Source organism: Phacochoerus africanus, chromosome 8 (assembly GCF_016906955.1).
Source record: "Phacochoerus africanus isolate WHEZ1 chromosome 8, ROS_Pafr_v1, whole genome shotgun sequence".
Classification (NCBI taxonomy): Eukaryota; Metazoa; Chordata; class Mammalia; order Artiodactyla; family Suidae; genus Phacochoerus; species Phacochoerus africanus.
Genome location: NC_062551.1, coordinates 129,099,628 through 129,107,993, shown reverse-complemented (window position 1 = coordinate 129,107,993; position 8,366 = coordinate 129,099,628).

The window sequence follows — 8,366 nt, the reverse complement described above, 5'->3', positions numbered from 1 at the left end:
ACGCAACTATCAAAGAAAGAGTTAACATCCAAAATAAACAAACAGCTTAATATAATTCAATATAAAAAATGTGTTAATCAGAAAATGTACAGAAGACCTAAATAGACATTTTTCTAAAGAAGGCACATAGATGGCCAACAGGTATGTGAAAAAAAATACTCAATATCACTAATTATTAGGGAAATGCAAATCAGAACCACAACATGGTATCACCTCACACCAGTTAGAATGGCTAGCCTCAAAAAGTCTACAAATAAATGCCAGAGAGAGTGTGGAGAAAAGGGAACTCTTGTATACTGTTGGTGAGAATGTAAATTGTGAAGCCACTACGGAAAACAGTGGAGGGTATTATGTTAAGAAAAATAAGTCAAAGACAAATACTGTGAGATATCACTTATATGTGGAATCTAAACATTAAAACATAGTAGTGAATATAACAAAAAAAAAAAAAAACAGAATCTCAGGTATGAGAACACACTAGTTACCAGTGGTAAGATGGGAGGAGGTGAGGGCACAATAAGGATAAAGGATTAAGAAGTACAAACTGTACCATATAAAATAAATAAGCCTCAAGGATATATTGTACAACATAGAGAATATTTTATAATAAAATATATAAATGGAATATAAACTTGAAAAATTATGAATCGCTATATTGCAAATCTGTAGCTTATATATTATACATCAACTCTACCACAATAGAGAAAAAGTTTCATTAAAAAATATATATGTAGACATTGAGGAGAGGAATAGAAGACCATTGCATAGTAATCTATACACTGCAGAAAGAAGAATTTGAAAGTTGAAAAGGGGAATAGAAACCTAGCACAAACATTTACTTCACAGTGAAATAGTGGAAGCACTCACATTTAAGAGAAGAACAAGACACCATTATTAGTCAAACTTTTCTTGAGACCATAACACAATAACATTAGAAAAATAAACAGAGGTCTAAATATTGGCACTAACAGGGCAAAACATGACTACATTTAAAATCTAAGACAATGGAATTGAACAATGACTGAACTTAATAAGACAGAAGATTAAGATGGCTAAACACAGAATCAACCTACAAAAATCAACTTTTCCCATATGACTCAGATAAAAAATTAGAAATGTAATTTTTAAAGCCTAACTCACAGTATCAATGAAAACTATATCTACTAAAGAATAAATGTAACAAAAAAAGGACTAAGTTCTAAGTAAGGAAAACTATAAATCTTTTTAGAAGAACATAGGATATAATTTGAATAATATAGAGAACCATTATGTTTCTGGATAGATAGAGTGACAAAAACTCCCTTTGATCAAATTTTCAACAGATGCTTTTGAGTCCCCCTTTTCCCTCCATGGGCCCTGTCTTCTTCCTGCCTAGCCCAATTTTAGAAAAATCTCGCTAAGTCAGTTTGGGGAGAATCCCCCCATATCTTATCAGTATTGCCTTCCTTCAGCAAGAATCCTGTTAAGCTGGCTTACAAGAATCTCCATTCCCTTAATGTCTCCTCTTAATAATTTTTTGTGCACTGACACCCCTCACTCTGCTCACCAGCTATAAATCTCCACTTGCCTTTGTCATACTCAGAATTGAACCTGATCTCTCTCCCCTACTGTGCTTGTCTTGACACCTATTGCAGCAGTTTTCATAAAGCCTTATTACCATTTTAACAAGTGTCTGAATAATTTTTTTCTTTAACAAGAGTCACTATTGTGAAGTCTCTTCAAGTTAATCTATAAATACAATGTTATCTAATAAAAATCCTAGAGAATTTTTATAGAGTTTATCAATGTTGTTCTCAAGAGCTCTTGAGAATACATAAAAAATTCTAAAAGATTATTCACTAAAATAACAAGGAGAGGTAAGCTATCCAATTTTAACTATTGCAATTAAAACAACATACACAGATGGGATTAAGATGGCAGAATAGAAGGATTGGAGCACAACTTCTCTCCTAAAAACAACAAAATTCACAACTAAAGTCTGAGCAATCTTCACCCAAATGTATCAGAAACCTTAAAAAAGATATCCTACCTACTCCAGAAGAAAAAGAGGAGGCCACATCGAGAGGTAAGAGGGGTGATTATACAATATAAGCAACCCCATACCTCCTGGGTGGGAAGCTCCACAGACTGGAAACTAACTGGTTCACAGAGACTCATCTACAGGAGTGAGAGCTCTGAGCCCCACATCAAACTCTCAGGTGTGGGGATCTGGCACTAGGAGAAAGAGCCCCTGGTGCATCTGGCATTGAAGGCCAGTGGGGCTTGTGCATAGAAGCTCCACAGGACTGGGGGAAATAGAGACCCCATTCTTAAAAGGCACACACAGATTTTCATGTGCACTAGGTCCCAGGGCAGAGCAAAGTCCCCATGGGAATCTGGGTCAAAACTGACTGCAGTTCTTGGAGGACATCCTGGGAAAACAGGGGTGAATGTGGCTTTTTGTGAGGGAAGGACATTGAAAGCAAAGCTCTCAGGAATATACAGCAGTGCGCCTTTCTCTGGAGGTGGCCATTTTGGGAAAATCTGGCCCCACACACATCAGTCAGTGCTGAGAAGCCCCAGGGTAAACAACAATCCAGGTGGGATCACAGCCCCACCCCTCAGTAAACAGGCTACCTAAAGACCCCTCAGGCACACAGCTGCCTCTGATCCCATCCAGAGACTAAGCCCCACCCACCAGAGGGATTAGAATCAGCTCCACCTACCAGTGGGCTTCCCATCCCATCAGGAAGCCTACAGCAAGCCCCCATGCAGACTTCAGCCACAAGCAGGGCAGACACCAGAAGTAAGAGAGGCTACAACTCTATCATCTGTAAAAAGGTCACCACACCAAAAACCTATAAAAATGAAAAGACAAAGAACTATAACTCAGATGAGGGAGAAACAGAAACCCCCAGAAAATCAGCTAAGTGATCAGGAGATCCTTAGCCTCCAGGAGAAAGACTTTAGATTGCTGATGATAAAGATGATGCAAGACATTGGAAATAAACTGGAGGCGAAGATGGATAACTTACAGGAAACACTGACCAAAGAGATACAAGATATAAAACTTAAACAAGAAGAGATGCAACATACAATAACTGAAATAAAAAAATTCACTAGAGGCAGCTAACAGCAGAATATAGGAGGCAGAATGAATAAGCGAGGTGGAGGACAGATTAGTGGAAATTACAGATGCAGAACAGAAAAGAGAAAAAAGATTGAAAACAAATGAAGAGAGTCTCAGAGAACTCTGGGACAACGTGAAAGGCACCAACATCCATATTATAGGGGTGCCAGAAGGAGAAGAGAGAGAGAAAGAGACAGAAAAAAATATTCCAGAAAACTTCCCTAATATGGGGAAGGAATCACTCACTCAAATCCAGGAAGCACAACGAGTACCATATAAAATAAACCCAAGGAGGAACACACCAAGACAAATATTAATCCAACTGACCAAAATTAAAGACAGAGGAAATCTTGAAAGCAGCTATGGAAAAGAAACAAATAACATACAAGGGAACTCCAATAAGGTTATTGGCAGATTTTTCAGCAGAAACTCTGCAGGCCAGAAGGGAGTGGCATGATATACTTCACGTGATGGAAGGAAAAAAACCTCCAACCAAGATTACTCTACCCAGCAAAGCTCTCATTCAGATTTGAAGGAGAAATCAAAATCTTCACAGATAAGCAAAAGCTGAGAGAATTCAGCAACACTAAACCAGCCTTACAACAAATACTAAAGGAACTTCTCTAGGCAGAAAAAAACAAGAGAAGAAGGAAAGAAAAAAGAGCAGCAAAAACAAACCCAAAGCAATTAATAAAATGGTAATAAGATCATACATATCAATAATTATCTTAAATGTGAATGGACTAAATGCCCCAACCAAAAGACATAGACTGGCTGAATGGATACAAAAACAAGACCCATATATATGCTATATTCAAGAGACCCACTTCACTTCTAGGGAAACACAAAAATTGAAAGTGAGAGGATGGAAGAAAATATTTCATGCAAACAGGGATCAAAAGAAAGCTGGAGTAGCAATACTCATATCAGACAAAATAGACTTTAAAATGAAGAATATTTTCAGGGACAAAGAAGGTCATTACATAATGATCAAAGGATCAATCCAAGAAGAAGATATAACAATTTTAAAATATCTATGCACCCAACATAGGTTCACCACAATATATAAGGCAAATGCAAACAACTTTAAAAGGACAAATCAACAATAGCATAATAATAGTGGGGGACTTTAACACCCCACTTACAGCAATGGACAGATCATCCAGACAGAAAATCAATAAGGAAACACAGGCCCTGAATGAAGCATTAAACCAGATGGACTTAATAGATATTTATACGACATTCCATCCAAAGCAACAGAATACACATTCTTCTCAAGTGCACATGGAACATTCCCTAAGATTGATCACATCCTGGGTTAAAATTCCAACCTCGGTAACTTTAAGAAAATTGAAATCATATCAAGCATCTTTTCCGATCACAACGCTATATGACTGGAAATCAACAACAAGAAAAAACTGCAAAAAAACGCAAACACGTGGAGAATAAACAACATGCTACTAAACAACCAATGGATCACTGAAGAAATCAAAGAGGAAATTTAAAAAATCCTAGCAGCAAATGACAACAAAGGTATGACACTCCAAAACCAATGGGATGCAGGAAAAGCCGTTCTGAGAGGAAAGTTGATAGCAATACAAGCCCACCTCAGGAAACAAGAAAAAGCTCAAAGAAACAAGCTAACTTCACATCTAAAGCAGCTCGAGAGAGAACAGAAAAGACCTAAAGTCAATAGAAGGAAAGAAATCATAAAGATCAGAGCAGAAATCAATGAAATAGAAACAAAGAAAACCATAGAAAAGATCAATGAAAAGAAAAGCTGGTTCTTTCAAGAGATCAACAAAATCGATAAATCCTTAGCCAGACTTATGAAGAAAAAAAGAGCGAGGACTCTATTCATTTCTCATCAATAAAATTAGAAATGAAAAAGGAGAAGTAACAACGTACATCACAGAAATACATAGGATCATAGGAGACTACTATATGCAACTAAATGCCCAGAAAATAGAAAACTTAGAAGAAATGGACAAATTCTTAGAAAAGTACACTCTCCCCAGACTAAACCAAGATGAAATAGAAAAGATGAATGGACCCATCACAAGAACTGAAATTGAAACTGTGATTTAAAAACCTCCAACAAACAAAAGTCCAGGACCAGATGGCTTCACAGGTGAATTCTATCAAACATTTAGAGAACTAACACCTATCCTTTGAAACTATTTCAAAAAATTGTAGAGGAAGGGATACTCCTAAACTCATTCTATGAGGCCACCATCACCCTTATACCAAAACCAGACAAAGATACCACAAAAAAAAGAAAAACTACACACCTTTTTCACTGATGAACATCAATGCAAAAATCCTCAACAAAATACTAGCAAACTGCATCCAACAATACATTAAAAGGATTGTACATCATGATCAAGTGGGATTTATCCCAGGGATGCAAGGGTTCTTCAATATCCACAAATGCATCAGTGTGATATGCCACATTAACAAACTGAAGAATAAAAACCGTATGATCCTCTCAAGAAACGCAGAAAAAGCCTTTGACAAAATCCAACACCCATTTCTGATAAAAACCCTTCAGAAAGTGAGCATAACAAGAACCTACCTCAACATGATAAAGGCCATATATGACAAACCCACAGTGAACATCATTCTCAATGGTGAAAAGCTGAAAGAATTCCCCCCTGAAATCAGGAACAAGACAAGGATGTCCACTCTTACAACCACTCTTCAACATAGCTTTGGAAGCCCTGGCCACAGCAATCAGAGAAGTAAAAGAAATAAAAGGAATCCAAATTGGAAAGGAAGAAGTAAAACTATCACTACTTGCAGATGACATGATCCTATACCTAGAGAACCCTAAAGACTCTACCAGAAAACTGTTAGAGCTCATCCATGAATTTGGCAAAGTCTCAGGATACAAAATCAATACACAGAAATCAACGACATTTCTATACACTAACAATGAAAGAGCAGAAAGAGAAACTAGGGAAGCAATCCTGTTTACCATCACATCCAAAAGAATAGAATACCTAGGAGTAAACCTTCCTAAAGAGAAAAAGACCTGTACTCTGAAAACTATAAGACACTGATGAAAGAAATCAAAGATGACACAAATAGATGGAAAGACATACCATGCTCATATATTATCAAAATAGATGGAAGAGTTAATATTATCAAAATGACTCTACTACCCAAGGCAATCTCCAGATTCAATGCAATCCCCATCAAATTACCAAGGACAGTTCTCACAGAACTCAAACAAAATATTTTAAATATGTTTGGAAGCACAAAAATCCCAGAATAGCCAAAGACATCCTGAAAAAAGAAACATGGAGCTGGAGGCATAAGGCTCCCTCACTTCAGACAAAACTATGAAGCAACAATCATCAAAACTGTATGGTACAGGCACAAAGATAGAAATATAGATCAGTGGAACAGGATAGAAAGCCCAGAATTAAACCCACACACCAAGAGCCAACTAATCTATGACAAAGGAGGCAAGAATATACAATGGAGAAAGGACAGCTTGTTCAATAAGTGGTGCTGGGAAAACTGGACAGCCACATGGAAAAGAATGAAATTAGAACACTCCCTAACACCATACACAAAAATAAACTCCAAATGGATTAAAGACCTAGATATAAGACCAGACACTGTAAAACTCTTAGAGGAAAACAGAGGCCAAACACTCTCTGACATAAACGACAGCAACATCTTCTCAGATCCACCTCTTAGAATATTGACAATAAAAACAAAAATAAACAAATGGGACCTAATTAAATTTAAAAGTTTCTGCATAGCAAAGGAAACCCTAAACAAAACGAAAAGACAACCCACAGAATGGGAGAAAATCTTTGCAAGTGAATCAACTGACAAGGGATTAATCTCCAAAATTTATAAACACCTTCTGCAGCTCCATACCAACAAAACAAACAACCCCATCCAAAAATGAGCAGAAGATCTAAACAGGCAGTTCTCCAAAGAAGACATACAGATGGCCAAAAAAACACATGAAAAGATGTTCAACATCACTCATTATTAGAGAAACGTAAATCAAAACCACTATGAGGTACCACCTTACACCAGCCAGAATGGCCATCATCAAAAAGCCTACAGACAGTAAGTGCTAGAGAGGGTGTGGAGAAAAAGGAACCCTATTCCACTGTTGGTGGGATTGTAAATTGGTGCAACCACTATGAAAAGCAGTATGGAGATTCCTCAGAAAACTAAAAATAGAACTACCACTTGATCCAGCAATCCCACTCCTGGGCATCTATCCAGAGAAAACCATGACTTGCAAAGACACATGTACTCTGATATTCATTGCAGCACTATTTGCAATAGCCAAGACATGGAAACAACCTAAATGTCCATCGACAGAGGAGTAGATCAAGAAGAGGTGGTACATATACACAATGGAATGTTACTCAGCCATTAAAAGGAATGAAATACCAGCATTTTTAGCAACATGGATGGACCTAGAAATTATCATGCTAAGTGAAGTCATCCATACAATGAGACACCAACATCAAATGCTTTCACTGACATGTGGAATCTGAAAAAAGGACAGACTGAACTTTTCAGAAGAGATGCTGACTCACAGACATTGAAAAACTTATGTTCTCCAGAGGAGACAGTTTGGGAGTTTGGGGGAATGTGCTTGGGTTATGGGATGGAAATCCTGTGAAATTGGATTGTTATGATCATTATATAACTACAGATGTGATGTATTCATTTGAGTAATAAAAAAATAAAAATAAAAATAAAATAAGCTTGCGAAAAAATAAAATAAACCACATACACACACATACAAAAGGAGTTCCCATAATGGCTCAGTGGTAATGAATCCATGAAGACATGGGTTCAATCCTTGGCCCTGCTCAGTGGGTTAAGGATATGGTGTTGCTGTGAGCTGTGGTGTAGGTCCAAGTTGTGGCTTGGATCTAGCATTGCTGTGGCTGTCATGTAGATCAGCAGCTGCAGGTCTGATTCGATCCCTAGCCCAAGAACTTCCATATGCCACAGGTACAGACCTAAAATAAAAAATAAAAGTATGCACTTATAGGGGTTCCCATTGTGGCTCAGTGGTTAACGAATCCGACAAGGAACCATGAGGTTGAGGGATCAATCCCTGGCCTCGCTCCGTGGGTTAAGGACCTGGCGTTGCTGTGAGCTGTGGTGTAGGTTACAGACGCAGCTTGGATCCCGCATTGCTGTGGCTGTGGCATAGGCCGAAGCTACAGCTCCGATTAGACCCCTAGCCTGGGAACCTCCATATGCCGAT